The following is a 15,613-nucleotide window of genomic DNA, read 5'->3' on the forward strand; positions in this document are numbered from 1 at the left end:
AACTTACTCAAACTTTAAATAACAATAATAATAATAATATCTGTAACGTGTTTTCTTAAATGTGTGCAAATGTTCTCATACAGTATGTCCCACTGACTGCAGGCCCAGATGAACTACTATTTTGGAATGAACTGGCAAAATGCCTCCAGAAAGAACCGATCCGTTTGCACTACAAAGAGTGTATATATTTGTTATTTATTTTTGGTATAGTGCTTAACAAGCATAATTTAATTTAAATTTAAATTTAATTTTGCCCAGTTGTGGCCTGTTGAGGGGCAATAAATATCAAAAGTTCCAAAACATCTATTGTGTTATTTGTATCGATCCACTATATAAACATAATATCGACATACATGGCATTTGATTGGAGGCTACTCTCACTTTGTCCCACAGCAACATTAAAATAGTTTAGAATTTGTGTACATTGTTTCTGTTAATAATGTATTGTATTAAGTGTCCATTTCATTATAATATTCAGATTTATCATAAATAATTGAACATGCACATGTATTTTAAGTTCCGTTAAAGAGGGGTGGAGGTGGGGGTCACATTTGAGCATTTAAAAATGTACTTGAAAGTAACGCAATAGTTACTTTCTGAAGTAACTAGTTACTTTTATAATTTGTAACTGAGTAACTAATTGAGTTACTTTTTGGAAGAAGTAACTAGTAATTGTAACTAATTACTTTTGAAAAGTAACTTGCCCAACACTGATGACCACTTAGTTTTTTGTGAAACCGCTCAGTGAACTACATCTCTCGTCTCACACAATTTATGTCACCTAGCTTGATGCTCAACTTGCTCGCTAGCTAGCTAGCTTAGCTCTGTTCCACAACACATGTAACGTCATCTTACCTAATGTGTTTTCAGGAGATAAGCAAAAGAACATGCTGACAAGATCCGCTGCTCATTTGAGTAACGTTACATCCCCGGTACGATACACACAGACATCGTAGCTTCAGCGAGACGTCATCCATGCGACTTTGAAGTGTGTAGTCTTTCTAATTACGTATTTTCACAGTCTTATACTTCAGCAGTTTAACAATAAACTGAGACTTTCTTGACTTGCAAAATTATCTATTAAACTGATGAACATCATAATTCATGGCTTAATTCAAACAGGATCAAAAAATAATTATTATCTCTCCATTGACTCCCGTTCATATTCAAAGATAGGTCCCATGGACCGGAAGTAGAAGGGCGTGACTTCGGCGCTCTATGCTCTCAACCTCATGTAAACAACTTTTCCAACAGTTCCCAGCTTTTAAACCACTAACAAAACTAATTGTTTGCCCGTAATGCTGATTGGTACTCTTAAGCATGATCACTTGGTTAAGTTGGGGGCCTCGCACCAGACATTGAAAAAAGAAGGTCAAAAATCAAAGCAACAGAGGCTGAGAAATCCATATTTTGTGTCCCTAGCATGGGTAAATCTGAAACAAATTCCTTGGTAATACTCATTTCCTATTATTACACTAATAGCATCATTTTGTTTTACCCTCCCTGTCTGGTAGATGCCCACATCTGCTCATCATGCTCCACACCCTCAGTTTTAACTGTAAATTTGTAGTCTCTAAGCCCAAACTGAGTTCACCCTTGGTTATTCTGTTACTTTTACTTGACAAAGCTCCTCCAAAACCACATAAGACACGATATAACCATTTTCACAGGCTGAGAGGTACTCCTCATTGGCAATACAGTGGCTTGAGCCCCCCTAAAAAGGGTATAAATTGCCCATGCACAAGCCTATGCGTGAAGTCCACTGGCACTGACTAGTCTTCATCCAAATTCTGTCTAAAATTTTCCACCCACTGAAAAATTACTGAACACAAGCTTGCAGGGTGGTAAAAACTTATATCTCTATAATGACAGCCAGGCAGTAAACAGTAAAGTGCTACATTTCAGAGTCTAGCACCTTGGCTACAGGAGACTAGAGTTTATAGAGTCACAACCTGCTAGAAAAGAACAAAGACAGTTCACATTACAGGATTATGTTACAGTCACATAAGCATAGGCTGTGTGGGTTTGTCTTTTAACAGGTCTCAGGTAAATGTCATCAAGAAGCAGGTGCACAGACAGACCACCACATCAAATTCTGTTCTCAATTTAACACTTTAAAGTTAAAAAAAAAAATTTATTAGTTACTTTTTGAAATGTACATTAACCACTCTTCACGACAGTGTGAATTGGATCCACTGCACAGTATTATTTAAAAAGAAAATATGTCACTTTTAAAGCTGGTTCCACCAGTTACTCCCATTATTTCCTTACAAGCAATGTCGCATTTAAAAGGCAATTTTTTTCTGGCGCAGTGCTACATTACATCACTTCCAGCAAACTTCACAGAGAGAGAACAATGAGGGCAAAACAGCATCACCGATCATTTTTAACCGTATATTCTCTCAGCTAAAATAAAAAAACAGCGAATCCGTCAGCACGCAGCGTGCCATTCACTACCACACCTGTTTGTAACCGGAAGGCTACCGACAACTTTTCAACTGACTTTAGCAGTTTAGATGACACACTTGACTGTCCTGCTGTTACAGATGTGAATTAACCACAGACGGTTGCCTCGTTCATGGACTCACAGCTGTGCATTGCTGCAGTTCATGGTGGTTCGCACTGCAGATTGAATATATAGTGGGAACACAATGAATATTTGGCCTTATTTTTGGCAAAAAAAAGAAATGTTTTTGGCCTAGTGGGGGTTCCCGTTGGTACAATTATAATATCCGCGGACATTTTAGCAACACAGTAAATCCCGAACAGTATTTTTCGTGCAGAGGAACATGAAAAAAGAATGAACAGAGCAGTGTTGTTTTTAAAACTACATTCATTTCATTGTATTTAAAATAATGCACTTTAATTTTAAATGGATAAAACTGAAATTGTATAGACTACTGTTTAAAAACTCTACACTCTAAAACTTGCCCCGACAACTGCCGTTTTAGCTCAGGGGACGCTTGTACACGTAACTGCAGCTGTTGCCTGCACTGATTCGGGTCTGGGTTTTTTCTATCGAAAGTACTCGTGTAGCTTTAGCGATCAAGATTAACGTAAAAATTGGCCGGAATTCTCCTTTAAGTGCATTCATTTTGCGTAGTTGAATAACCCTGGATCCGGCTATTAGTGCATGTTTTAGTTAGTGAAACTTTTAAAACATAAATAATGATTTAAATAAGGACAATTTAAGTGTTCGGACTGGTAAGTTGATGTACCTCAAACATATTATCCGCTGATATATAGACGTGCCTTTTGCCATGTAAAGTCTATGGGAAAAGTCTTTCTGGGCCAGAGGGCATCACGTAATGTTACACTCATCCTGGAGGCTTGCTATAAATGAGCAAGATTGGTGAAAAAACATGGCCGCAATCAATCAAAGAACATTGCAAAGGACGGGGCTTAGCAGGAAAATTGTCCATTACTTACTAACGGTTTGTCCAATCATTATACATTTGGTAACATCTTCAGTCTGTCCTGATGAATAGGCCTACAAAAAGATTTTGAGCTCAACCCATAAGGGGCACCAACAATAGCACGAATATGTACCTCAAAACCTGGTGTACAGAATTTCTCCAAAATGTGTGCACATGTTCTGGGAGCCAGTATTAACTAGAATCTGAAGTGTCATATTGATTGGTGCATGTGGGGTGTGGCCTATCTAGCATTATATGCCTTATTATGCCTTTTCTCAAGTTGCTGTGGGCTGGAACTAGCTCGAGACATAGAAAATGTCACCATAACTGGAAATGATGGTGCTAATGCTTCCCATAAAATATGATGCCATTCGGTGGCACTATAATTTAACACCAAAAAAGTGAAAACTTTGAAAGGCCACACCACTCACACCGTGAGTCCAACTGACTTGAAATTTATCACACAAGTCCAGCTCAATGTGCTCTACAAAAAAGGCTCTTGGACCATAAAAGTCCGCCATGATGGATTTGTTTTGGCTAATTTGCATAATGTGAAAATCAGGAATATGAACAGTAATATCAATATACTTTTATATTAAGAAACTTATAGATTTTTTATATCATTTATAATCTTTATCTTAGAATGAGTCCTTAGCTCAAAAAAAATTGAGAACCACTGGGCTACATCATCTAACAGCCTCACAAACACTCCCTGTTTTTTTCTCAGGGAACAGAAGGGAGCTGATGGAAACAAAATCAAATAATGCAAGCTTTTATCCTCCAGTCGTTTGTTAACAATACAGCTAATTTCCCTTCTTTCCTGTCCTCACCTCAGCTAACCCTTTATTTCTCTCACATTCATTCCTGGACTAAGATGATTACTTTTTTGTTAGCTTTTAAGGTTTAACAGTTGTCACAGATCAATCAATCAATGTTTGTGTCTTAATGGAGGTCCTCTCGAGTCCATTCTGAAAATATGTTTAAATGTACGACAACCAGGCAACAGTACAGTACAACACAGTTTCACAGCTGTTGTTTATACCCAAGCTGACAGGCAACTTGGCTATAAAGCAGTTGATAACTGCTTATACCCAAGCCCACTTGTTACAATTGACCTGATGTGTGTCTTTAGGTCTAATGCTTGGTCTTTTAAAGAGTGTAATTTCTACTGGGGATAAAGGCGACATGTCTCACCCACTATTAAAGTTTTGAGTTATATTTACTCAATAAAATCTCTCACAGAATCTTAAGATGTGCTTTTAAAGCGTAACTCTCGCCAAAATGCAATCTAGGGTCTTTTTGTGAATGTAACTGAGTCAAACTTTCGTTTAAAAGCATAATTAGGACAGAATTGCCACTTTTAAGATTTACCGTATTTTCCGTTTTTCGGGCAAATGGCCTTTTGAATGGGAGTGCTAGGGGCACTTTTATGCTAGCCTCAAAATAGCTATTTTTAAAACACTAAGAAGGCTCGACACAACATGAAACTTTGCTCTAAGTATCGCCAGGGGCTCTACACCTTAACAAAAGCATTGAGAACATTGTGTACACAGAGTTTACTAAAAAGAAAGGTTTTGAGCAACTCACTGACTATTTTTTCACTTTTTCTTGACATTCAAACAATAGCCGCTTTCCGAGAGGAGGGATTTTTGCAGTTCCTAGAACATAACGTTCCTATAACACTTTATTTCTTGTGTTCCGACTGGACCAATTTGGGGATTATTAAGTTCCTCTGACCGCAGTTCCTGTAACTCTTTCAGCTCCTACTTCAGGGCAGGGTCTTTTTCCTTTTCCCTTTTCCACATAGAAACCCTTAGTGACCTAGCAACGTCTGAAACACAAACAGTACATATTCTTCACTGTCTGTTGCAATTCGCCTACGTATGCTAACTCATAAGACAAACATCATGCATTCAACCAGCTAATTGTTAATGCTAGTTAAACTTACCCGTCGTTTTGTTTGCCTGTTGCGCTCTGCTCTTCTATCTTCTTCCATCATATTAATTAGGATCATATTACGCTGGAGCCTTCGTCTTCTGTGTTTCTCTGTTAAGTACTCCAGCCTAGTCTTTAAACGCCGCCATTCAAATTCCGTTTGTTCTTTATTGTAGCTCTGAAGTCAAGTGACGACGCTGTAAAGACCGTTGCCGTGCTCGCGTCACTCCCTTACCCCTCCTACCAGTTCCTCTGGCCACTTGGCCAGTGCGAATGCAAATGGCAAAACTGGTTTTGGGGGAGAGTAGTTAGTAGAACTGTTTAGAAGTGGACTGTTCCTATAACTACGTTCCTGTAACTACTTGGTCGGAAAGCGGCTAATGTGACAACTGACACTGACAGTTCAGTGGTGTAAATCTTAAACTGTTGAATTTCGAAAAACAGCCTAGTCATAAAACATCTCATTATGTGTGTCAGTTTACCCCTCTACTCCTACCCGCAGGTTGTCATTTTTTTGTAACCATTTATTAATTATTGTGTATGATTATTGACTATTAAATGTTGCATGTTGTGTCTGAATGTACACAAATGCGTTCACATATTTAAAGTAAAACATCTTCCAGTAAGTCATCTCAAGCCTCATTCTACCTACTTTTCTCTCTTGGCTTGTACAGTATATTTTAAGAGAGATGCTGAAATCTACATACAGACAGCACAGGCTGCACAATAACCACACTCAAAAAGGGGATTAAAGCTGTTGTGAAGTTCCATGACACTTCATGGTGATACATTATATTTGCATATTTGTATTGGTTATTGAGCATTTCCCCCAACACAGTACTTTCCTTTTTATATGTTAAACCTTTAATTCACCTCACCTACTTATATTCTGGGTTGTTGTAGTGTGGACTGTCAAATAAGCAAAGAAATGTCTAGAAAAAAAAATAACTTAAAAACCTAATCCATTTCCTTACTTTTTCTCTATTCTTCTCTCTTTTCCAGAAATCTACTACCATTTTATGTCTCTCTTTAACAGAAATATGACTATAACCTGTGTAGCATCTATAATCTGCTCTTCTCACCACCTTTTTCCTCATTTCCTCCCCCCTCCCCGCTTTTCTCTCCCGTGACAGCAAACCAAAGATAACCTCTAATAAACTACAGTCATTTATATTTTCCTGGATTTCTCTCTCTCTCTCTGTCTCTCTGTCTCTCTCTCACTCTCTCTCTCTCTCTCTCTCTCTCTCTCTCTCTCGCTCTCTGTCTCTCTCTCTCTCTCTCTCTCTCTCTCTCTCTCTATATTTTCTTCCACTCTCTCAGCAAGCAGAGGATTATTCCTTGTAGATTAACAGCCTGACTTTGTCTTCCTTGTCTCTACCCTTTTTTCTCCTTTTGCTCCTCTCATCTCTCTTTTATAGCTATTCCTCTGCATTAATTTCACCTATACTGTATCTCTACTTCTTATTATTCTTCTCTCTCTTTTTCTGTCTGTCCTCGCCATCAGGGAATAGTAGATCACCCCCAACGAACTACAGTAGTGGTGTGATTAGCAGCAGTAGTTAAGATGGCAGAGCAATCATCTGAACCTATATGGCTGCAGAGAAAAAGGACACTTGGTATTACACAAGCGGCTTTGATCACAGGAATAAATGCCTGCCTCTACTGTTCCAGTGTGTGTGTGCCCAATGCATGCATGCATATGTGCACTCATATACCTCTACTCCAAAGTAGGCTAATAACACTGTCGAAACCTACTGTTTTATAACTGTTACACAAATATATTTGTTACTCACAATTTATTTAGGGCATTTATCCACCGCCACTTCACTTCAGCTCCTGTTTTTATTTCCTCTGTTGTTTCTAAGTGCTAATGCCACTCAATTGCCAACCAAAGCAGCCTTAATCAATTCACTGTCGTCAGCGGCAATTGATGCCTTTCAACTCTCTCCCTTTTAAATGAGATTTGCAATAGAAAAGAGGCACCAGCCAGCTGTATTCAGTGGCAGGAGGCTCCCTCAGCCCTCTCGAGTCGCCTGTCTGTGATGTATGTGCATGTGCGCGTGCATGCCTGTTTGTGTTTATGTACACTATCTCCAGTGTTCGATGCAGCAGATGCTTCAGTAGAGAGGAGCCACACATCAGCCTTGATATTCTTTCATTAGCATATCAGCATCCCCTCTTTTTCTGCCTCCCTCCCTCCCTCCTTTACTCACGCTGTCAGAAATTGATGATCTGCAATTACACAGCATGTGTCAGTGCAACTAAACATCATTTAATAGCTCCAAGCTGACAGTACATGACTGAGCAAGCGGAGAAGCACCACTGTCACAATAAAAGTACCATGTTTTCTAGGGTCCTTGTACACAAGCCAAATGTGCTGTGGAAAAAATTGCATATTAAATATTCCACACCTATCTTGTACATGCTATGCATACATGCATTTATAGGCATGTCACATTGATCACGTAAGCAATATTTAAAGTGTGGTGACCATAGGGATTCATAAACTTACTATTGAGTTACTACTCTAGTAGGCTATTACCATTAGTAGCCTACATTACAGTTCATATTGTAGGCTACAGAGGATGTAAGGTATGCTAATGCCACAGTCGAGATATAAATATTTAAGGTATATTATCATTGTTTTTCCTTAGGCACAATAGTTCATGAACCATGAAGTCCCTTTTACTGCGTTAAAAAAGAAACCCGGATGTTTAAACTATTCAAGATGGCAAGCCGCACAATGCTCATGACAGTCCCTTAACTCCAGCTTTATGGACTTCTATAGTGTTTGTTACACTCATGCTGGCGAACGTTAAGTTTATAGTAAAGTTATCTCCTGATACAGTATCACTATAATATTCAAATCCCAAGAGAAATTAACAATAACCTTACTAACTTTAAATGACACATTTGTATTAACGTTACAGACGCAGACTAGGTTATTTTAGTAATTACAGTGGCTTCATGCAGTTAATATTACTTACGAAATGCGACTTCAGGGGATGCTGAGGCTTTATCGAACAAAATCCTTTAATTTTGTTTGCGGGAGACACTTGAAGATAAAGTGAGCACACAAACATACAGACACACACACACACATGCCCCTCACACACACATAAAACACGTTCACACATGTTAGGTGCTCTGAACTGTAGAGTTGTCCCTAGTCTGTAGGCTACTATGCGCTGTAGTGAAGCGCGAGCTTCATCTATCACCTGCCATGTGATAGGCACGATGCCTTCAGGAGCGCCTCGTAATATCTACTTTGCTCAAGTGCCTGGCAGTTTTATACTGGACCTTTTTGTTATAGCCTAATAAAGATTAGGGATATGATGCGCAATAAGTAGCCTATATCGGTGAATGAATACAGGTGCAATGCAAGTAGGTCAATTCCGTAACTACTACTTTTATGCAAACCCAAATACTTGCAATAAGTGTCTAGGCTAAGGCTACCGGTCTAACAAACAGCAAAGTTGATACTTTACACATAATGACAATCAATATTCAAATGCCACACTGAAATATACATTACATAGCCTACTTGTGCTATTGTTATTCCAAGCTATTATTATTCGTAATATGATATTGATATTCTGACCATTGCATGTTGGCAACACAGACCTCACAAACATGCCTAACTAATTTACAAATGTGTTGCTACCTTAACGGTACCACAATATATAAAAAGTAAAATAAATCCGATAGTACATGTAGGCAGCAAAATAACAGTAAAAGGTAATACGAATAATTTGCTGGATAATTTGACATTTAGGGACATTAAACTCCTCCTCCAATACGTTCTTCAGGTTGCCTACCTAACAAACTCACATATGTTAAGGAAATTTAAAAATACCACACAAATGACACGGACAACTAGGCTAGGCCTGTATCCCCTCAAGAATATATGTTGATACGCGATTATTAACTCTAATGGAACAGACACCACGAGTCTCTACTGAAGATAATAATAATATTTAGGTTTTTTTCTAGTATATTTAAGAGGTTTAGACAACAATTTGTAAACATATCTGTCACAAACAATAATAGAGCAAATATACAGCCTCAACAGCCAACACCAACCAAACAACATGGGAAATAAAACTGTATGAATTTAACTTTTACTTCATATGATGTTTTAATATGACTCAACACTCCCATCTAGTGGCACAATGTATGTTTGCAATACACAGCACTCAAATAACAATACCATCTCTTTTGACATGTAGATGCATAGCATTTGTTTCTGGTGTAACGGATTTGTATATGTCTGGCTAGAATGTTTTATGTAAAAAAAAAAAATTAAAAAAAAGACAGAAGAGAAAAACCGACTGTAGTATAATTTGCACATTCCATCCAAAATATCATTAAATATATATTGTTGCCATTTTTGTCTTATATGAGTAAATATACTTTGTATTACATAAGTTATATAACGTATAACATCACTACCCTACATTGTATGTAGGTTTTAGCAACTTACACTGTTTCACTTCCACAGTGATACCAGTCAGTGTGTGGAGAGAACAGTTACAGGTCAGATGGACAGGTAATACAGAAATAGCAATACCAAGAAAATACAGCAGATGTATATTAATGTATACAAGTAAATGTAAATGTTTTTAAACCGTATTAATCCACCATACTTTGGTTTAACCTGTAAACTACAAATAAGCTGACTGTTAACTCATTCCAAGCCTGACAAATTACAGAAGCCTGCGTTTAATGTTGTATAAGCCAATTATACGGTGTAATATGGAGACAAAAGACAACAAAAAACATAAATATAAGCATTTGCAGTTGTGGGATGATGACATGGAAAAAACACACACTCTAAAGGACAACTAGTAAAAATAACAATAATATACATGATACCTAAACCTTGCGCAGTGGAGATAGCGTAACAACATCAATATAAGCAATGTCATTAATAACCAGTCTGTGTTCCAAATCAGATCCAGCCACACAAATGACACAGTAAAACGTACAGTTGCAGAAATTGCAGCATTCATAGTTTCAACATAAATTATGTTATGTTATAGCTTTATTGTTAGAAAACATTAAAAAAAAAAGAGCATACAATTAACGCAATAAAAGGAAGACTACAGACACACAAAAACAGCTATACCAGTGTTCCCACGTAGGTGACTGGTATCGCACAGCACAGACAGTAGTATGATGATGGAATATTTAAAAATGAAAAATAATAACATAAATATACAATATAAAATAATAACATAAAGATGAAGAGAAATAAACCAATGTGTCAAAATAACAGTATGAGGGTACAGGGCAAGCGCGCTTGTACGTCTATCACTCGCTACCACCACATGACTCGTAATGCAAATACACACAAGTAAAAAAAAAAAAAAACATAAAAGTAACCTCCGCATTCCGTTCAACAATGGCTGTCATTGGTCAGCTAGCACGCTCATCATAGTTCCCCAGCCTGAACTTTTGTCTGATTGGCTAGAGAGGCACCTACGGCGGTAGCACCAACGCCATTGGTTTAAAAACTAGGTTAGTGGTCCGACAGGCATGACGGTGAAGAGAAACTGGGTCACCGATTGAAAATCGTTTATGTCACAGTTCTGTGGGTTGCTATTACATATTACCAGTGGCTTTCAATGGATAGGCCAATCTCATTGGACCTACTGTAAGTATAAAATGAAAACAAGGCTACAGGTTATCGAAATTGCATCGCGGTGACGTTGTTGGGTTTTAATCCATATTGGATGTGTCGATGTTTTCACAGCGTTATGGTCATGTCAATGTGGTTTTTCTAGAGCAGGAGGAGGGACGTTAGCTCGCTGGCCATGTCTTGACAGTTCCTTAGCTAGTAGCAGTAATGCTAAGATTGGTCAACCAACGGGATTAAATGCTGTTATGGATAACAGGTGGGGAAACCGCTCCAAATATGACAGACTATCTTTAACTGTTGTCAGCAATTATCGGGACTCGAAGGAAGCTCGTGCATAGGTAGGTGCTTGTTAAATGTAAACTAAACTTGACCTACATGCGAGCGACTAAGTGAACGATGCTATCTAATGCTATCACGCTAGCAATGTAAACAGGCCTTGGTGGGTATCTGGCACACGGTTTCCTCAGCAGCATCCATCCTGCTGCGATAACATCTATGTCATCATCGCGAATAGAGTACGTGTGATTTCAACCCATAAAGAGAACTTATGTTTTTTCGAAACAGCAGGCACATGTTTGTTTATTTTATAATTTTTGACACAGTGTTGGCATTGGCAGTGGAAGTGTGGGGACCGCTCGGTTTCGCTGTCGCCGCAGTGTTGCCAAACGAAGATCACGATATCGGGCTTTAGGATTTGGTTACATTGTGCACCATTGTGCCATTTGTTGTGTGATCTGCAGCAGGGCATCCCGAACTTGGGCTCAGGAAGAACCATGATTAGTTGCGTATCGTGGTTATTTAATTGTCTGAGTCATACTAATCAGCATGTATCCTCACATGGGGATCCGTGTTCTGTTGTGGATTCATTGGGATCCTTGATGTGAAAATCCTGGTGAAAATATTGATTCAGTCTGCAGTAAACAGTGGCTTTTATGTTTATGTTGATATATTTTAGTTGCCTTTTATGGATTGTTAAAGGTGCAACTTGTGTTTTGCAACCAACTTGTGCAATATTCGTTCTCAAAATCTGCATCAACGACAGTGTTATTAGTAGTTCATAATTAACCTTTTCATGACCGTAAAGACATCCAGTGTGAACTTCAGACCTGGACTGAAGTGTTACTGTTGCTCATCGAGAGTAAGCAACCTATACTAGTTCTTATCTGTATTGACTGATGTTGCCATGAAGGCATTTCAAAACAGAAGTTTGTTGTGATGATTTAGCAGGGCCTCGCTTAACCACCCTGTTGATCATGAAGACGAAACGACAAAAGCGTAATTTCTGCAAAGAAACCGAGTGTTCTTGAAAGTTTTATAAAATGTTAATTAGATTAAAACAAATAAGGGGATATGTGAGGGAAAGGGATGTTGTAGCAGTAGGTGGTATCCTGCTATGGTGTATCTAAGAGTTTTGGTGATGATCTGGCTACAGCCTGATGTTGGACTACCCTAGAGCCTGGGTGATTTTTATTATCGTAACTAAAAGTATGTGCTTATTCTTTTTCCCTCACCTGACTCCTGAAACGTTTTCCCCTGTACCTCAGCCCTCTCTGTTGCGTCCCCCCCCCCCAACCTCTCCTGATTCCCCTTGGCCCTCTGGCCTTACCCCTTAAAATATCCAGTGCAAAGGGCAGAACTCCAAACAGTATTAACTGTGAATTAGGAAGGATGTGTTGAAAGGTGCATATTTGAAAAAGCACACAAAAAAAATCTCTACGCGAACCACCTATGTACGTACCTACGGCGTAGATTCAACGCAGAACCATAAATCAAGCTTACATTTCCCAACATTAGTCACATTTACTGTAATTCTGCATAATGACCATTTTCCCAAATAAACCATAACATATATATTTAAAAGGCCACTGTGCCAATCTAATAATATTATTTATTAACAGTATTGCTTGTTTGTGGTGGTGGGTTCCAAAATGCCGTGATCGCTGTTCACTGTCCGTGGTTCTGAAGTGTGTGTCGCTAATAGTTACTTGGCTGTGTGCGTGCTGTCATGATGTGTAAGTACATGAAATTTAGTTGGTTTTGTGTGGTAGGAGGGGTTGTCCGTTGTCACCATATTCCGCTGGGGTGCACACCGAGCCTGTATGATGCAAATATTTGTAAAGCGGATTTGCATTTTGCTTAAGAACTCATTATTTTTTTGTTTTGGTGATAACTCTCACTCTCTCCATGCTGTTTGCTCGTTATATAGAGTTATTGCACATATCGTTATGTAAGGTATTTTATTGTGTAACCTCAGTATGGAAAAAAATAATACAGTTTTAGTCCTGTAGAGTGTTGGAAGGGGGCGGGGCAGCAATCTGATGGCTCTGGTGTAGAAGCTGTAATAATATGGTATATTTGTTAAGGCCATAGTAATTGTGCGTTGTACATTTTGTACATACATAGATGGAAGGTGTAATAGAAAAGCATTAGTAATTACCTGTAACCTCAGGCGGCTCCAATTGCCTTATCCATGTCATTGGCTGCCAACTGTCCTCATAGGGAAAAGATGGTGAATCAGCAACATGTTAAGGCCAATTTAGGCTCCTGCGTTAAGTTGATGCAGTGGGTACGTACGTGTAGATATGGACCCTACGCCGTAGCCTGACGTTCACCTCTCAAAAAATTTAACTACACGTCGCAGCGACTGTGGTTGGTCCGCTTGGTTGTGGCGTCGCCTTTCCCCCTACTCTTTTCCGGGTTCTCCTTCTCCATAAACATGTAATCAAGGAAAGGGTTAACCTTTCCTGCTACAGCATTACGACGTGGACAGAAAGCACAGGGGAGACACTTCGTTTCTCCCACTACGCCTCTAGAGTCGCTACTCGCTCCAAAACTAATCCCCTTCACTCTCTCACTCGCTCTACCACACAGTCCCCACGCGTACACACATTCTGGCCGTGCTATTCTCTTAAAGAGATACGCTAGAACGACGCAAGACACCAGCGCACAAGTATAAACCTCAGGCCACTTACGTAGGCAACATCGAAAGCTCTGCGTGGAGCCCACGCAGAAGCATAAATCCCGCTTGAATCTTTTTTGTACATTTATACATACAAGTGAAAGGCCAAACGGAAGAAAACAAAGAGTAACAAAATACATATGCAGGTGGGAAGAGTTGATGGAAATCATGAGTACTTACCTGTAGCTCCGGGCAGCTTCACTGACTTGGTCAGCCTTATTCTCTCATTTTAAAGGCCCGGTCACAGCTGCTCCAAATTGATAACTTGTCCGCTGACACACCAGCGCTGCTCAGGTAAGCGCTGTAGCCCCGGGATTTAGACTTACATCAGAGCTCCAGTTTAGGGACGTCCCACCGTCCCGGGGCCGGGAAAGAATAGAATTGGGGAAGATGAAAATAAATTTTAGGACGATGGTTGAAAGAAAAAAGCCCACCTAACTTAATGAACGGCAATGAAAATAAAACAGACGGCACGTTTTGTGTAGCACGCAGTTCCCCCCCACATCTAAAGTTAAAGCATTTTTTTGTTTGATCATAGTTTGTTTTTTAAAGTGTTTTAATCCGTGTTTTGGGGATCGTAATAAACTCACTGTTTTGTAGGCTACTTTACATGTCACATGGTACATTTATTAAAGGTCACATATTATGAGTTCCATGTTTTCTGTCATATATACAATGTTATAATGTTGGATTTTCATGTTAAACGTGGCCAAAACTTCAAATAATGAGGTAAACGTATTTTAGACAAATCCCTGTGAGCTAAAACGTTCAGATTTCCAACCGTTCTGAACACTCCAGTTTCAACAGTTTTTTCTACTCTCGGCTAAGTGTTACGCAACTTTAAGCCGGCCTTTTATGACTGGTCATCTGCTCCAAGTAGGCAGGACTGGAGTGTTTTTTTTTGTTTGTTTTTTAAACCACTGCAGTGTTTAACTTTGTGCCAATCTGAAAGCCACATTCTTCTTCATGATGAATCAGTCCCTCCAGGATTTCACGGACTTTTTTTGAGATTGTTGAGACCCAAAATGCCTGATTTTGTTGTGGGAGATGGTGAACATTGCAAAAAGAAGTGGTGATATTTTTAGTTGGTATACTGTATCTTTGGTATACTGTATAAGTTGAGTTTTCCTAGTAACCTTACTAAAAAGGCTCAGTAGTGCTGGGTGGTATGACCAAACATTTGTATCACGGTATTTTTAAAGATTCTGGCGGTTTCACGTGCGTGCGTGTGTTTGGAGAACGGAGCAGCAGCCCCACCCGCTGCAGAGAACCCACAGGATTGAAACAGCAGCAGCTTTCAGCGACTTTAGAGTGAAAAATCGTTGATGTTAAAATGTATACAGGTTGGCAGGGCGTCTGAAATGTTTTGCACGGTCTTTCACTGTACGTTTTGTTGTTAATTGTGAAATGTTCGAGTCACACACACGTCTTCATGTCAGAAACAAGGAAATGAATTTGGCGACGTACGTGTGTTACGTCAACCCGTTCTCACTCCTGCTTGGTCAGTGGCTCTCAGCGTCACTAACTGACGCAAAACTCTGGCACGTGGGACTGCTGTGATTGGTTGAAGTCGCAGGAAACTCGGATTATTGGTCAAATTTGCGGTAAAGTTATTGTGATTGGTCAAAATTGCGAGTCGCACTGAATTCACGGAGATTGGTT

The 15,613-nt window shown here is 39.2% G+C and overlaps 2 protein-coding genes across 5 annotated transcripts in view; one reads left to right on the forward strand and one right to left on the reverse strand.

The window, feature by feature from the left end:
• Positions 1–8,553, reverse strand: part of ppfibp2b (PPFIA binding protein 2b) — a 105,978-nt gene extending 97,425 nt beyond the window's left edge. Inside the window, exon 1 of one of the 3 annotated variants that reach the window (XM_078257691.1) lies at positions 8,339–8,553. The gene's annotated coding sequence lies outside the window, so the exon portion shown is untranslated. Of the gene's footprint in view, positions 1–7,144; positions 7,248–8,338 lie in introns of those variants that run through there. The other 2 variants (XM_078257692.1, XM_078257705.1) reach the window with 2 other exon arrangements.
• Positions 8,554–10,876: 2,323 nt separating this feature from the next.
• LOC144522543 (basic helix-loop-helix ARNT-like protein 1) overlaps positions 10,877–15,613 on the forward strand; it is a 39,146-nt gene continuing 34,409 nt past the window's right edge. The window contains exon 1 of one of the 2 annotated variants that reach the window (XM_078257709.1): positions 10,877–11,007. The gene's annotated coding sequence lies outside the window, so the exon portion shown is untranslated. Of the gene's footprint in view, positions 11,008–11,174; positions 11,331–15,613 lie in introns of those variants that run through there. The other variant, XM_078257711.1, reaches the window with a different exon arrangement.

This window comes from Sander vitreus, chromosome 8, assembly GCF_031162955.1.
Source record: "Sander vitreus isolate 19-12246 chromosome 8, sanVit1, whole genome shotgun sequence".
Taxonomy (NCBI): domain Eukaryota; kingdom Metazoa; phylum Chordata; class Actinopteri; order Perciformes; family Percidae; genus Sander; species Sander vitreus.